Source organism: Choloepus didactylus, chromosome 4, assembly GCF_015220235.1.
Source record: "Choloepus didactylus isolate mChoDid1 chromosome 4, mChoDid1.pri, whole genome shotgun sequence".
NCBI lineage: Eukaryota > Metazoa > Chordata > Mammalia > Pilosa > Megalonychidae > Choloepus > Choloepus didactylus.
The window spans coordinates 178273279-178291735 of record NC_051310.1 but is presented as its reverse complement, the minus strand read 5'-3'; positions in this window follow the sequence as shown (position 1 = coordinate 178291735).

Genomic DNA, 18457 nt, shown 5'->3' with positions numbered 1-18457 from the left:
ATTTTAATCATCTCTCTAGATATAAAGATTAAAAGTTCAGTAATCAAGGACAGACAAAAAGGGGACATTCAAACACAGATTTTGTGGATCAAACAATGAGAGTTTTGGAAGAACAGGGAATAAACTATAATCTTTCTGATAAAATATTACTGGCACTTCCTTGGCGAGGAACACCTAGACATTGAGACCAGAACACATGGTAGCATATCATTTTCTCAATATTTACATGTATATGAATATGGAATAGTTCTCAATAGTCTACAACAGGTATTCTTGCTCTAATTATTTATATCATGTTTCCATTACAGGATACAGATAGGTTGTTTGGTGAATTTTTCAGTCAATGATTGTCCAGATTCTCAAAGATTTTTGAAGATTAAAATGTATTAAGCACAGATCTAAAATGAATGATTCAGGAGGAGCTGGATTCACTACTCTCCCAGAAAAAACAATTAGGGTATAAGCAGAAACTGTCCAGAACAACAGCCCAGGGGCTCTGGTTATTGGGAGAGAGTTCTGTGAAACACCCAGGAAAGTGTGGGATGAAGAAAAGCTGTGGTGAGAAATCCTGAGTAACCCCCCTCAGCTCCAGCTCCTAGTGTCCATCCCCCATTCCCAGGGCAGAAAGCCTCAGGGTGTCCTTCCCTGGAAGGGGGGGCACAGACTCAGAGGGCCATGAAAGTCCACTCTCCCACGAACAGGGCAGGAGATGGTTTAACACTGTTCCAGCTTTTGGCCAGTGAATTTGGACTGCTGGGATGTGTAATCTCAACCCATCCAGCCTGGTTGCAGCTATGTTATTGCCTGGAATCAGCAATAAGCAAAGAATAGCCTGTCGTCTGAGGGTTGAGGTGAACAGGTTGACAAGGAGTGCCATCTGCTGGCAGGTGAGGAAACAGCACCTCTGGGAAGACATCTAAAAGGCTCTTGGGAGAAAAGCAGCATATGCTGGGTAGACCAGAAAAGCATATCTCTGGGAAATGGAATTAAAGTTTTTTTGGTGTCTTTACCTGACCCTCTCCCCGGGGACCTGTGGAACTTGTGTGTGCCTCTTTCATGGGTGACTGACCCTGTCCTGGTTGTGTAATACTGACGAACCAAGTATCAAGGAAGATAATTAACACAAAGCCAATCAACAGCAAAATTTTCAATGAGAGAGAATCTGACCTTCAGAATAAACTTGCCAAAATAATCTGATTGCAAAAAATTACAAGCCACACTAAGAAACAGGAAGATACGGCCCAGTCAAAGGAGCAAATTAAAAAGTCAGAGGAAATGCAGAATTTGGGAAAACTAATCAAAGATGTTCAAACAAATCTCCTAAATCAATTCAAGGTGATGGTTTAGAGAAATAAAGGATATTAAGAAGACTCTTCTTTATGGTGAGCATAAAGATGACTTTCAAAGCATACGAAGAAAAATAATGGATCTTATTGGAATGAAAGGTGCAACAGGTGAGATTAAAACACACTCGAGGAACACAACAGCAGATTTGAAGAGGGAAAAGAAAGGATTAGGAAGCTAGAAGACAGAGTATCCGAATTTGAACAGACAAAAGAACAGATAGAGAAAAGAATGGGAGAAATTGACCAGGTCTCAGAATTGATTGACAACATGAAGTGCACAAACATTCATGTCATGGATGTCCCAGGAGGAGAATAGAAGGTAAAGGGGACAGAAGGAGTATTTGACAAAATAATGGCTGAAAATTTCCCAACTCTTATGAAAGACATAGATATTCAATTCAATCAAAACTGAATAAATCCAAATAGACCAACTCCAAGACACATAATAATCAGAATGTCAAATGCCAAAGGTAAAGAGAGAATGCTGAAAGCAGCAAGAGAAAAGTGATTTATTACATACACAGGATGCCCAATAAGTCTAAGTTCCAATTTCTCACCAGATACCATGGAGGCAAGGAAGTGGTGTGACATATTCAAGATACTGAAAGAGAAAACTTGCCAGTCAAGAATTCTGTCTCCCAAAACTGTCCTTCAAAAATGAGGGAGGGTTTAAGATAGTCACAAATAAACAGAAATTGAGAGAGTTCGTTAAGAGACTTGCCATACAAGAAATACATAGGGGAGTCATGCAGGCCGAAATTTAGACAGGAGACAGAGGCTTGGAGGAGAGTGTAGAAATAGAGTATCAGTAAAGGTAACTAAAAGGATAAAAAGACACAAAATTGAGATATGGCATATAAAAGCCAAAGGGTAAAATGGTTGAAGCAAGTACTGCCATTACAGTAATAATACTGAATGTTAATGGATTAAACACCTCAATTAAAAGACAGACTAGCAGAATGGGTAAAAAAAATATATAAGCCATCTATATGCTCTTGTAGTCTAGCCTCAGAACCAAGTTTACAGCCTTAGAACCAATTTTACAATAGGTTAAAAGTGAAATGCTAGACTTGTTTCTTGAAGATGAGTGTGTAACTATATAGATTATATGTTGTGACTGTGTGATTGTAAAAAATCTTGTGGCTCACACTTCTTTTATCCAGGGTATGGACAGAAGAGTAGAAAAATGGGGACAGAAAGTAAATGAGTAATAGGGGAAATGGGCAGATGGGTTGTTTTGGGTGCTCTTTTTTTATTTTTGTTTTTGAGTAATGAAAATGTTCAAAATTTGACTGTGGTGATGAATGAACAAATATATGATGACACTGTGAACAATCAATCGTATACTTTGGATGATTGTATGGTATGTCACTATATTTCAATAAAATTGTAATAAAAAAGTGAAAGACTGGTAAAAGATATTCCATGTAAAGACTATTAAAAAAAATAATAAAAAGCTGAGGTAGAAATACTAATATTAGACAAAACAGACTTGAAGTGCAAAGCTGTTATAAGAGACAAAAGACATTAAATAATAATAAAAGTAATCATCCGTCAAGAAGAAGTAACAATCATATATATTTGCACACATAACCAGGGTGTGCCAATACGTGAGGCAAGCACTAGCAAAATTGAAGGGAGAAATAGACATTTATTTATATAGTAGCTGGAGACAATATGCCACTTACATCAATAGACAGAACACCTAGACAGAGGATCAATAACGAAACAGGGAAATTTAATAATTTGATAAATGAACTAGAACCGGATTCTATATATATATATATATATATATGTGTATATATATATATATATGTATATGTATATATATATAACAGTGCACCCAAAACAACAGGATATACATTCTTAAGTGCTCATGGATCATTCTCCAGGATAGATCATGTTGGGACACAAAACAGGTCTCAACAAATTTTAAAAGGTTGAAATTATACAAAGCACTTTTTCTGATAATAATGGAATGAACCTGGAAATCAATAATATGCAGAGGCTTGTAAAATACACAAATTTATGGAGGTTACACAACACATTCTTAAACAACTAGTGTTACAAAGAAGAAGTTGCAAAAGAAATCATTAAATATCTTGAGATGAATGAAAACAAGAACACAGCATATCAAAACTTATGGGATGCGGCAAATGCAGTGCTGAAAGGGACCTTTATACCCCTAAAGATCTACGTTAAAAAGGAAGAAAAAGCTAAAACCAAAGACCTAACTATGCCCCTGGAGGAACTGGAACAAAAACAGCAAACTAATAACAAAATAAGTAGAGGGATAGAAATAACAAAGATTAGAGCAGAAATAAATGAAATTGAGAACAACAACAACAAAAACAGTAGAGAGAATCAATAAAAACAAAAATTGGTTCAATGAGAAGATCAACAAAATAGACAAAATATTAGCTAAACTGACAAAGAAAAAGAGAGAGAAGACAAAAATAAATAAAATCAGAAATGAGAGAGGAGATATTACTGATGCTACAGAAATAAAAAAAATCATAAGAGGATACTATGAAAAATTGTATGCCAAAAAACTAGACAACTTAGATGAAATGGATCATTTTCTAGATATACATGAACAACCCACATTGACTCCAGAAGAAATAGAAGACCTCAACAAATCAATCACAAGTGGGGATTGAAACAGTCATCAAGAAACTCCCAACAAAGAAAAACCCCGTACCAGATGGCTTCACAGGTTACTTCTTCCAACCATTCCAAGAATTAATACCAGTCCTGCTCAAAGTCTTTTAAAAAACTGAACAGGAGGGGGCACTACTCAACTCATTTAATGAAGTCAACAACACCCTAATACCAAAGTGAGATAAAGATACTGGAAGAAAGGAAAATTATGGACCAATTTCTCTAATGAATATAGATGCAAAATATCCCCAATAAAATACTTGTAAATAGAATCCAACTGCACATTAAAAGCATTATACACCATGATCAAGTGGGTTTTGTCCCAGGTATGCAAAGGTGTTTCAACACAAGAAAATCAATTAATGTAATACAACACATTAACAAGTCAAAGGAAAAGTCACATGATCATCTTGGTTGACATGGAAAAGTCATTTGACAAAATGCAGCATCCTTTCTTGATAAAAACACATAGAAAGATAGGAATTGGAGGACATTTTCTCAACATGTTAAAGGGTATATATGAAAATCCCATAGCTAACATTGTACTCAATGTCAAAGACTGAAAGCTTTCCCATTAAGATTGGGAACAAGAAAAGGAGGCACACTATCACCACTGTTTTTCAGCATTGCTCTAGAAGTACTAGTTAGAGCAATTAGGCAAGAAAAAGAAATAAAAGAACATCCAAATCAAAAAGGAAAATGTAAAACTTACACTATTTGCAGGAGACATGATCCTATACCTAGAAATTCCCCAAAAATCTACCTAAAGCTGCAAGAGCTAGTAAACCTAAACCAGTTCAATAAAGTGGCAGGAGACAAGATTAATATGCAAAACTCAGTATTGTTTCTATACACTATTAATGAGCAATCTAAGAAGGAAATTAGGAAAAAAAAATCCACTTACAATAGAAACTAAAAGAATCAAACCTCTAGGAATAAAATTAGCCAAGGATGTAAAGGACCTGTATTCATAAAACTACAAAACATTGCTAAAAGAATCAAAGAAGGCCTAAATAAATGGAAGAGCATTCTGTGTTCATGGATTGTAAAACTAAATGTTTTTAAGATATCAATTCTACCAAATTGGTTTCAGATTCAATAAAATCCCAATCAAATTCTAATAGGCTACTTTACAGAATGGGAAAAGCCAATTATAAAATTTATTTGGAAAGGTAAAAAGTCCCAAATAGCCAAAAACATCTAAAAAAGAAAAACGAAGTTGGAGGACTCTCACTTCCTGACTTTAAAACATATTATGAAGCTACAATGGTAAAAACTGAATGATATTGACAAAAAGCTAGGATGTATTGACCAATGGGATTGAATTGAGAGTTCAGAAATAGAGCCTCACATCTATGATTAATTGATTTTTGACAAGACTGCCGAGTCCACCCAACTGGAACAGAGCAATCTCATTAACTAATGGTGCTGGAAGAACTGGATATGTATATCCAAAGGAATGAAAGAGAATCTTATCTCGCATCTTATATGAAAACTAACTCAAAATGGGTCAAACACCTAAATATAAAAGCAAGAACCATAAAAATTCTAGAAGAAAATGTAGGGAAGAATCATCAAGATCTTGTTGTAGGAAGTGGTTTCTTAGACCTTACATCCAAAGCACAAGCAATTAAAAGACAGAGTGGATGAATGGGACCTCCTCAAAATTGAATATTTTTTGTGCTTCAAAGCACTTTTTCAGGAGGGTGAAAAGGTAGCCTATTCAATGGAAGAAAATATTTGGAAACCACATATGTGATAAGGGTTTAATATTCAGAATATATAAAGAGATCCTACAACACAATGATAAAAAGATGAAAAAAACCCAATTTAAAAAATGGGTAAAAGACTTGAATATAATTTTTTTTCCAAAAAGGTTATAAAAATGGCTAAAAAGCACATGAAAAGACAGTCAACATCACTAGCTATTATGGAAATGCAAATCAAAACTGCAATGAGCTATCATTACACACCTACTAGAATGGCCACTGTTAAAAAAAAAAAGAAATCTACAAATGTTGGGGAGGAGGTGGAAAAATAGAACACTTATTTACTCTTGGTAGAAAGTAGAATGGTACAGCTGCTATGGAAGACAGTTTGGCAATTCCTCAGGAAGCTACGTATAGAACTGCCATATGATCCAGCAATTCCTCTATTAGGTATATACTCAGAAGAACTGAAGGCAGGAAAGTGAACAGACATTTGCACATCGATGTTTATAGCGGCATTATTCATGATTGCCTAAAGATGGAAACAACCCAGGTATCCATCAATCAATGAATGAATAAGCAAAATGTGGTATACAATATGACGACGATGGCATATTATTCAGCTGTAAGAAGAAATGACATCTAGATGCATGTGACAACATAGATGAACCTGAGGACGTTATGTTGAGTGAAATAAGTCAGCCACAAAACAACAAATATTGTATGACCTCACTATTGTGAGATAAATATAACTAGCAAACTCATGGCCTTAATATCTAGAATACAGGTCACCAGAACATAGAATGAGAGCAGAGAAAGGGGAGTTGATGCTTAATTTGTACAGAATTTTTCATAAGTTGATTGTAAATATTTAGAAATGGATAAAGGTGATGGTAGCACATTATAGTGCATGTAATTAAAAGCTATGTTACTTAGGTGCGATTGTGGTTGAAAAGGAAAGTTTAGGGTCGTGTATGTCACTAGAAGGAAAGCCAGAGGACAAAATGTGGTTGTATAACATAGTGAACCCTCTTGTGGACAGTGAGTGTGGTCAACAGAACAAATATAAATAGTACAGATATAAATAGTACAAATTCTTCCTTGAATTAGAACACATGTATGATACTATTACAAGGTGTTAATAATAAGGTGGTAGATGGGTACTAATACACCTAAAGCAACTTGGACTATAGCGAATAGTAATATATGAATATTCTTCCATCAATTGCAAAAAACAAAAAAACAAAGACATTATGTTAAGCGGAAGAAACCAGTCTCAAAGCACTACAGACTGTTTGACTCCATTTATATAAAATGTAAGCATAAATGAAATTATAGAGTTGGGAAAAAATGTTTGCTTGACAGAAATAGATTAGTGGTTATGTAGGACTAGAGAAGGAGGAAGGGATTGAGAGGTGGCTGCTGAGTGGTAGGGGATTTTTCTTTTCGTCATGGTGAAAATGCTCTAGAATTGATTGCCGTGATGAATGCACAACTCTGTGACTATTCTAGAAGACACTGATTGTACATTTTAGTTGGATAGTACGATATGTGACTTTATCTCAAAAAACTGTGTTTTCAATAAAAGGTATTTCAAAAAGAAAAATATATATATATTAAGCACATGAAATTATTTGCCCTAGCACAAATTAAGCACAGAGTAAAGTGAAATTGAATTATAGATAACAATGTAAAGATCATTTCAACTGCCCTTTACCTTGTTATTTAATACCAAGCTCTTCAGTATATACTTTATTTAGTAAGCAACATGAAACCAGTAAAAACTTGTATATGAGTGTTTTCATGTTTCAAGTTTGAAATGAAATGAAAGGAAAGGGAATAAAGATTACCATTAAATTGGTATTGTATGAATACTGGAATATTCTACTTCATGTTCTCTGCTACATAATGATGCTAAACTTCTATAATTTAAATTTTTCTGGGCATTTATGATTACTTGCACCTGCAATTAAATATAACAATCATAAGCTCAAGTAAATCAAATATATTAACTATTTAAAATAAATTAGTAGAAAGGGTATTTTCTATGTTCTAGCAGTGATAAATTTTCATTATTTTTTGGAAATCTCAACTAAATACGTGCTCATATATGTCAAGAATTATTAGAGATAACAGAAAGTATATTTAATATACTGTGATATATGATTTAAAAATCTAAAATAAAAAAAGTTCAATTAAATATATGGTTTTGGAAAATTTCTGTGCATCTAAAATACTGGAAAAATAATTGCCATTATTACAGAACCAAGTAAAAATTCAACAGACTTCTTTAAAAAATTCTTAATCAAAAGTAAAAAAATTACACATAATATCTGAATTGTTCTAAAAATAAGTGCATGTTAAATTATATCATTTAATGTCCTTTGTGTGAAATTAAATATTTTCAAATTCTTAAAAAATTCAGAATTTTTTAATTCTTAATTAAAAAACAGAAACATGTAAATAAAAATACTAGTAACAGAGATCAGCATTTACTTGTTTTAGAGAAACTGAAATGATTTTTAGACTGTAACTATATCTCAAGACATATACCGCTACTACATTGGCCCAAATCAACATTGTTCCTTGCATAGAATATTGCAATAGCATGCAAAATCTGCTTCCTGTTTCTCTCCTTGCCCTTTTGTTATATCTTTTTTTCCTTGTACTGGTAATGTGTAAGTTAAATATTTTTATTTCTCTGCTCAAAGCTTATAATGGCTTTGTATTTTACTCATTGTAAAAAGCAAAATCCTTTCAATGGCCTTTAAAGTCCTAAACAACCCCCTGCCACTACCTTTCTCACCTCTTCTCCTACTAGTTTTTCCTTTACTTACTCTGCTCCAGACACACCAGCCCCCTGGATATTCTCCAACATGTCAGGCAAGCTCTTACCTAGGGACTTTGCACTGGCTGTTGTGTCCAGCTAAAATGTTCTATTTGGCAGGGCTATATCCTTCATCTCTTTTAAATCATTGCTCAAGTGTCATATTCTAAATGAGGAGCACCCTGACCACTCTATTTAAACTTGGAATATGTCCCCAAGGCATTACCAAACCCCCTTACTCTGCTTTATTTATTTTTCTATAGCATCATATTCTAACATATAACTTCATTTTCTTATTCATTATGTTTATTGTTTATTATCTGTCCAAGGGAATTTTGTGTCCTTGGATGACAGTTGTTTCTCAAGTATCCAGTGGAGTATGTGACACACAGGGTTGAATTTCAATGGCTATTTAAATGCAATCATTAATTTAATTAAAGAACAAATCCCTGGTTATATTCTCAACAAAACAGGGAATAATCATCTTTGATTTACATAGTGGCATATCTCTGGAAGAGTCAGAATATATTAAAACCATGTAAAATGTTTTGCACTTAAATTCTAGGCTCAGGTAATTATAGTCATAATTTTATCTATATAATTGGCAGAAAGTTCAAAAATCCTGTAAGCTAATGAAAAAATATTTTTAATATCTGTTCACTAATACCATGTATTCCCAGAATTTGCAATAGAGAAAAGTACTGTATCCATTAATATTTAATTGAAGCTTGCAAACAGGAAACTAACTGTTATATGGGTACCAGAGGTCTATTTTCTATAGCTATTTGCTCATAAGTTTTACCACAATATATAAAACGAGAAATAACTCCACACTTAACTGTGAGCATTTACAGTGCCCATTAATATCTAGTTGGGGTTGGAGATGGAAGGAAAAATGTGGGGACAAGGATATAAAGGCGATTAAGCAAACTTTCATCTTTCTTGTCAATGAGCCTAAATCTAGTATGTGGGATCAATCATCTACAACCCTTAAATAAAAGGCAACAAATGCACTAACTATTGTTCTAAATAACAAACAAAAATATCATTGCAGTGCCTATGGAATGTGGAATAGTATTTTATTTGGGAGATAGAATTTGTATAGGTCTTGAAATAATAGGTAAGAATTAATGCATAAATGTTGCGTACCTAAAATATATATATATAAATCAGTAATTTGATTTTATATGCTTCAGTTGTCTTCTCATTTCTTTATCTCTAGGTGGTGGGAAAATTTTCAGAACTAAAAATTCAAGCAGCAACAACAATAGTAACAATAATAATACCTTTGCTTCCCTATCCATTCACTTCCCCCAACAGTGCAGACCCATCTAAACAATGCAGACCCATCTCAACAGAATTAGGTATTTTCTTCTCTCTGGTTGACATCTTATATACATTTACTATAATATATGTATCAATATATTCTAATTCTTTAATATTCTGTTTTTCCCCCTTGAATTTGAGCTCCTGGATACCAGTAAGCTGATCTCATTTTACTATTGCTGCTCATCATGATTTCTGAAGTTGAGTTTCAGAAACTGGAATGATTAAAACACTGAAATTAAAATATATCAACTGCCTATTACACTTGCCAGGTATTTTACTTATGGGGTTGTTCAACTGATGAAGGTAATGCTTATGAAAGACTTTAAAATATACCTTACCCTTCTGAGATATACCACTGTATGTTCTACTGAAGTCATATTTTTCTTGTCTTTTGTGGATGCAGGGTCACAATGGAGTTGTGGCACGTTGAACCATGTATCCCCAACAAAAGGCATGTTCTTAATATTAGTCTACATTCCCATGAATGTGAACTCATGTATTCAATAGGACATTTTTAAAATGTTATTTTTGGTTTAGTTGTGGCCCAACTGAATCAGGGTAGGCCTTAATCCTCATTGCCGTCCTTTATAAGCAGAAGAAATTCAGACTCAGAGAAGGCCACACAGGAAGATGCAGCCAATCAGCAGAATGTGGACTAGCAGAATGAGATCACCACGTAACAGGAAGCAGGTGCATGTCAAGGAAGCCCAAGGATTGCACCTAGCGAGCACCAGATTGCTACAGACTTTGGGGAGAAAGCATGGCCTTGCTGATGCTTTGATTTTGGACTTCCAGTCTTCCGAACAATAAGCCAGCTGACCCATTGTGTGGCATTTGCCATGGCAGCCTGACAAACTAAGACAGAGACTGACTGGATCTCAGGCAGAAGTGTGCTGTTATAAATCTTGGTAGCCATAGGATGAATGTGTTTCAGAGGAATGGTGTGTAACAAAGGTAACGAAAAACCTCACTGACAGGATTGTCCTACAAAGGACAAAATAAGTAAATGATGATGCCAAAATGATTGAAAAATCACACTGAAATGCCAAGGCACAGAAATCTTGGACCAACTGACAGAATAAGAGAATAATTTACTAAGGTATCCCTTATCTATTGTACCTCACCCCTAAAAAGACATTGAAGCTATGTTGAAAACTGTATTACAAGTTATTGCTGCCCTGAGCCTCAATAACTTGTAAAATGCCAGCAATGCACCTAGTATAAACACGTTGAAAAAGCATCTTAGTACATTTCTGCCTCCAGGAGTGGAGAACATGTTTATGGAATTGGGAAGTTATGACCCTATCTGTTATGGATATCGAACAGCTTACTCACTGCATAAAAGCTGCCACACAACTCTACACGTATCAGGCAGGGACAGTGGTACTTGGCAGAGGGAATAAAACAACACCACCGCTTGTTTCCTAGCTCATTTCTCTTACTTACTCCAAATCTGGCTAATAAACACCTGTTAAAATAATATCTCTCCTAAAACACTAACCATGCTTACTTCCCTTAGCAGTCTCAACTAACCTATGTTCAAAGGTAGCATTAAAATGCACTCAAATGTAAAATACCAACAAATGAAACCACATCAAAGAAAAGGAGAGGGGGGAGAAAAGTTACATTTGTGAATTTCAACTTACTTTATACTTACTTTATCTCTAACTCCTGCTTTCTGCCATTTCCTATGATTAAAATAATACTGTTCTTTGTAACTTACACACTCTTCTCTGATCTAAGGCCTTGCTAGTCAAAGCTGTTCACACTGGGTAGCATAACCTAGGAGCTAGTTAGAAACGCCGAATCTCAGGCTTCACTCAAGAGCTTCTGAATCTGAAGCTGCAACTCAACAAGATCCCCAGATGATCAATATGCAGACTAAAGTTCCAGAAGCATTGCTTTAGGGTCAAATTAGGGCAGAATAGTTAATCTAGAATGAAGTATCGCAATCTGTGTCTGCAAAGACTTGTGCCATTATTGGTAACTGTCAAAAAACAAAGATATATGTTTAAATAAGCCTGCAAAATGCTGACAGACTAAATGAAAATAAGCAGCTGTCTCTGCTGCCAGATTAAAGCAGAATCTATAATATGATCATGTGCACTATCATTCTCTCAGAGGGGTATGTAGTGTAGAGATATGTGGAGTTATGTAGAGATCTTTTGCCCCAAAAATTCAGAACTCTTCATGCACTCACTCAAGGGAATTTTGCATGCCATCTCTGTACTAGGCCCAAATTAGCAAAGAATTTGTTTGTTTTCACAACTATTTTTTTAAAAAACCAATATGTATGTAACTATGTATTTCAACTATTATTTCAGTAGTGTAAACTTCTAGTTTGGTATTGCAGCTTCTAGTTATGGTATTGAAGCTTCAAATCATAAGATATGCACAATGATATATGTGTATATATATGCATATATAAACAAACTTATTTTTTACTTTATAGCAAAAGACTTAAAGTGTAACTTCCATTGAAACTCAATGTAGGTATTTGAAAATGAGCAAGATATGTTGTGTTCTGATTTAGAAGGATCTTCATTATATATTAAGTGAATAAAAAAGAAAAAGAATTGTAAAAATTATATATATGGAAACATGCATATATACACAGATACAGGTACATTGGTATAAAGAATACATGCTCTGTATCTTGTACGATACATGTGTACTATATATGCACCTCACACACGTATTTATACAAACATGGAAAGCAAAACATATACAAAAAAAATTTAGCAGTTATTCTGAGGGTTTCAATGAGATACAGGAAATAGGAATTTTTGCTTCTTTTAGTGTCTTAGCACTTGTTCTACAAGTAATATCGACTTCGTAGTGCTCTAATAATTTTTATAAGATAAAAAGAATAGTTTTCTTTACCCAAATGTCACTATCTCTGTTGTTCACCAGCTAATTTTGTTATACCTCTCATCTTTTTTTTTTGCAGGCCTTTTTGCCTTTTTGCAGGCAGAAAACAAAAATAAATTACTTCTTGATAAAAGCTCAGGCAAATTTGTTAGAAGAAATATTCTAATAAATAGACAAAATAAAGTTTCAGAATTCCCTGCTTAAATAAATTGCCTTATCTTCCCTTAAATTAAATTTAACACTATGCACTATTGCAAAGCATTGATTTATCAGGAATTGTTGCAATAGTTGCCTCCACCTTATCTCCATGGGTCAGTCATATTCTGGAGAAATTAGGTCACCTTCCTTTTAAGAATTGCAGGGCTGTCATTGTTGCTCTGGCACCCCCTGGTGGAGGAAAATCACACAGTTTAAGAGAATTATGGAGTAATTCACCAGGAATCTGTTGTCTGGAAGATAAATGTGTTGCATTTTTCAGGTAACTTCTATGATTGGAGCACTTGGGGACGAAAGTACATTTCGGTTACATTGATTGAGTGCTACGGCATAAAAGCACTGTCGGCCCTCTGCACTAAACGCTTCTCTGCTTCCCATGGCCATTTAATATTTAGAAAAGCAGCTGTGTCCAGTCAACTTCAATATCCAGAAAGGTACAGATAAGGTCACAGAGGAAATCTGAAAGGCCAAAAACTTAGGTTTATTCACATGTTTATGTTTTTGTGTGTGTATTGTGTATTTTTGCTTCGTATTTGAAAACATTGCCAGATATTTTATGGGATAATCATAGAATGCCCAGAAAAGGTTGAAGAAAGACGACTTGCTGAATTGCTACAAGCACAAATTTTGGAATCAGACAAATTTGGCCTTGTATTTATATTCTACTACTTATTGCATATATAATAATAATCATTATTGAATTCATGTAAATTTCAGAGTATGAGGATTAAAAGACCTAATGCATGTAGAGTATAGTGCCTAGCATATATTAAGCACTTAGTAAGTTAGCGATACCCATAGCTTTTCTTTAAGATGCAAGTAAAATGCTTTTTCCCCCTTGAGTTCTTTTCTTTAGTTTTAATAATGGAGAACTGCAGATATCTCTCTTCTATTTTCTGGGGGAAAAACGTATTAATAGTAAAGCATATAAATATGTTTATGGAAAACAAACAATCACCATCTAACAGGATTTTGGTTACTAGAAATAACTGATGGCCTGAAAATACTATGTCTAATACTAGAATAGGAATAACCCCCTTGCTCATCTCAAAAGAAACATTCTAGCATATCTGTCCCCGACCCCCAATATTTCAATTTGTCCTAATCTATGAGGGGGGGATGAAAATAATTTTAAAACATCTCTTAGCTTGAGATGTCTTTCATGGCTATGTTTTGGAGTTGTCATTCAAGTAGGTCAGGGAAGAGAACAGTGTCTCCCAGGAGTCAGGCATGTGACTTGACGTTGCAAAGTTTTAGTAATTGGAGTCACAAAAATACTGAGTCAGCCAAGTGGCAGACAGGGAGTCTCAGAGCACGGGCTCTCCAAAAGCCAGCACGGATGGCCATCTGCTATGATTATCCTGACAGCTGCAGCCTCTTCACTGAAGAATACCTGAACAGTCAATCCCAAGTAGGCCAGCTGCATCAGATCCCTTCTGCAGAATCTTCTAAGGGGATAGGTGTTTACCCAAGCTCCTAAGATGTGGTTTTTACTTCCATTCACAAGGCAGGGACTTTTGCTCTTCAAGCACCCCTGTTTATGCTAATCCTTTGGGCGTTTTTTCTAAAACTAAAATGGATGTTTCTGAACTGAATTCCAGTTCTCTGAACAGAAAACACTGTTTTAAAGAAATTTCTGAAAGCTTTTGTCTTAACTTTTAACCATTAGGTGGTGAGGATTATACGCATAACATTATATCTAAGATTAGTAGGATAACATCATCAAAGCAGCTGCAGATAACACCTTCTGCGCGTCCCTCTTGTTTTGGCATTGCATGGATATGACAAATCCATCGATGGCTTTCCGTTATTTTTTTTTAATATATGTTTGTATAGGGTTCCTTAAGGTATATTACATCTGAAGTATAGGGACAATTTCTTAAATATATTTTCTATGTACCTGTGTGTGAAGTACTTATAGGAAGCACTTGATACTTATTTCTTTAGGTATTGACTTACATATTTAACACTTACATAGCACTTAATATGAGCAAAATATTATTCTAATTGATTTACAAATATCATCTTTTAATCTTCCTAGCAGCTCTACTCTATTAGTTCCTAGTGTTCCTTTAATAGATTACCACAACTTGGGGGCTTAAAACAATATAAGTTTATTGCCTTACAGCTTTAGGGATCAGAAGTCCAAAATAGGTCTCACTGGGTAAAATCAAAATGTCAGCAGGACTGTGTTCCTTCAGGAGGCTTAAGAGAATACACGTCCTTGCCTTTCCAGAGGCCACCCACAATCTTTGGCTCACGGACCCAAAGCCAGCAGTGACTGGTCACATCTTTATTGTGCTGCATCACTCTGGTTCTCTTCATTGGCTGCCACATCCTCTTCTCTGCCTCTCCTGCCTCTCCATTTCATTTGAAAGGTTATTTTCCTCATCTCAAGATGCTTAATTTAATCACATTTGCAAGGTCTCTTTTGCCATGTAAGGGAATATTCACAGGTTCCATGGACATCTTAGGGGGCAATTATTCTGCCTACCATATCTACTCTAATTTTGTGTATCTTAATTTTATATATGAGGAAGTAGAGACTCAGAGAAGTTAATAAGTTTGTCCAAGGTCACACAGCAAACCAGTGTGAGAGTTTGGATTTAAACCCGGGCAGTTTGGCTTCAGAGTCTGGGCTTTTAACAACTGCACAGTTTAATACTTTTGGATTGAAAAAGTAAAGAATTAAGGAAGAAAGAACCCAAAGAAATATTGAAATATTTTTATCTATCATTCATTTAATAAATAAAACTCGACTACTTTCCATTAAATAATTATAGCAATAAAATCTAATAGAAATGAGATCTTAAAGACAAAAGAAACAATACCTCAAAATAATGAAAATGGAACACTGAGATTCATCATGCTTGCTTCACCAACTGTATGAGAAAGTCTGAAAGGTAGGAAGACACACAGAAAAGATCGCAGTAGAAGAGATGGTAGATTGTATGTAAATATAACAACAAACATTTCTGAGAAGCAGAGAAAGTGAGAAGATTTTGAAAGGGAAAACAAAGGTGCAGAAAAGAGTAGAAACTGCAAAATTAGAAGAGTATTTTAATTGAAGATTCAGTTATGGTATGTGAAGTAGGAACTTCATAAATGAAAATTTCTATTGGCAAAATACACAAAATAACCAAATTCATTCAATGTGTAAAGCTTTTCTGTGCTTGTATTAGAAAGTGTTGTAACTCCAAGTTGGATTTTAGTATGGGATTCTTGTGTAATATGGAGAGGAAGAAACTGAACTGAAACAGGGAATCCAAGAAAGAGTCAGTGACAGCAGAACACAGTGTGATGTTAATGTCACTCAAATCAGGATTAAAATTAATGCTCTCCAGTTAATTAAAGGTGAAGCCATGATACATATACACCCGTGATATATATACTCTTGAATAAGAGAGAATTTCTGTATCATTGGCCAGATAGGACATGTCACATTATCTAATTCCTTGTCCCATTAAAGAAAATATAACAATTCCTTTACCAAATACATTTCCATTTATTCAACAAATATTTATGCACTCGTCCTGTAAGCTAAGTATTGTGTATGGATGCAAAGATAAAGAATGTCATGTTCCAGTGATACACACATGTGTAAGAGAGGAGGAGGATTTAAAGTAATACAAATATTTATGAATAACATTGATTTATCTTATTGCAAGAACAATACATATTCACAGTAGATAATATAAGTAAAATAATGAAATAGCAATAACCTATTTCAACTTGTCCTGTTAATACATGTTAACATTTTCAATTATTTCTATAGAGATTTTCCTTATGAAAACATCTGCACTTTAAGAAAAAAATAAAACACTCACAATTTAGAAACTATTTTCAACCTTTTTTTCCATTTAACAATGCATTTTGACCAAAATTCTTTTGAACATTTCCCCATATCATTAAATACCATTGTGTCTAATGGTTACATACTATTCTGTTATAACTGCACACTATAATGCATTTAACTGAAACTTTTGTTTGCAATTCTTCAAGATTTTAGTCTTGGAACCATGCATTTCTCTAAAATGTTTGCTCCAGAATCCTTGCAGTGACACAGTTCTGGGATGTTTATCACCACTTTCTGCCAAACCGTATTGTGGCATGTTCAGTATTCCAACATTTCATTGCAATGGGTATCTTTTCATTAACAAATTCTTAACTCTATATTTAAAGTCCCATTTAAAAAATTTTAGGCCTATAAATATAAGCAATATCAAATACTTTATAAAATGTTTCTATGAAATCATTTTCCATTGTTTTCATTGTATTTGTATGATTTCTTTGAAATTACTGATTATAAAATATACTCCAATATTCTTCCCCTCACAAATATTACTGTTTCCTCAAACTAGTGAATGGCATCATGAGATATGTGTTCTGTAATCAAAAAAGCAAGGTGATTTCCATTAAAAATATTTTTGGAACAGTAAGCTGTAGAATTATTCTAAGCAGCAGTCAGAAATGAACTTCATCATGTGATAAAAGCTTTAAATAATTAAATATTGATACAGTTGTTACTGTTTAATGTTGGATGGTATGGGACAATTAACTGAAAACCCAGAGAAGACAATTAACAAATGAAAACATTCATTTTAAATGAATTCTTTGTTTTGTTGCTTGGTTGCCTTACAGCCACAAAGCACTTTGTATCTCCAAGTAAACATTGCCATAGCTATGATGATTCTCATTTTTTACAACAGAGCTAATCCTCACATGCAAAAGCCTGTGTGTGTGCTATGTGTGTGCATATGTTTAAACTTGGCATATTCAACCTAAGATGATTTTTACATACTAAAGTTATCACTTTTTTCTTCAATAATGCAAGCATGTGGAAAAACATTTTTTTTCCCAACAAAGCATAGACTTAATAATCAGCCCTACAATTAAGGTTGAATTCAATAACAGAAATTTTTAAAAATGCAGACTATGATTAAAATCAGTTTATTTTTGCATATCACATATTTATGTATATAAATAAAAGTTTTAGAAATATATAGTTTAAAATGTTTAAGAATAAATAAATATACTTTGACTCACAAATTAGATACTTTAACTGAAAATAAAATAAAATTAAAATACATAATATGAATAAACTGCAATTAAAAAATGCTAGTCTGTAATTGCTAAAACTGGAAGATTATATTTTACTATTAATGAGTGGAGTTGAAGGGTACTGGCTATGATTTTCAGCAACTTTGATTCACTTTAAATATAAGGACAATTGTAGGATAGATTCAAGCTGCAAGTGTGTTTTGTGTAAATGGATAGACTAACTGTTTCTAAGAAGTCCCTGTTTGCTAAAAAACACATACTTCACACAGGGCCAGAGCAGAATTGGTCCCTTGTAGCATCAGAGCCTTAGTGTTAAGAGATTGTTTTTTTTAATTCTAAGAATGAATGAGGAGACTTTTGACCCCTGAGAAAAATGCTTATTTTTCTAAAAGGCAATACCTGAATCGTTAGTAAGTCAATTTCCTGGTCCAAGTGAG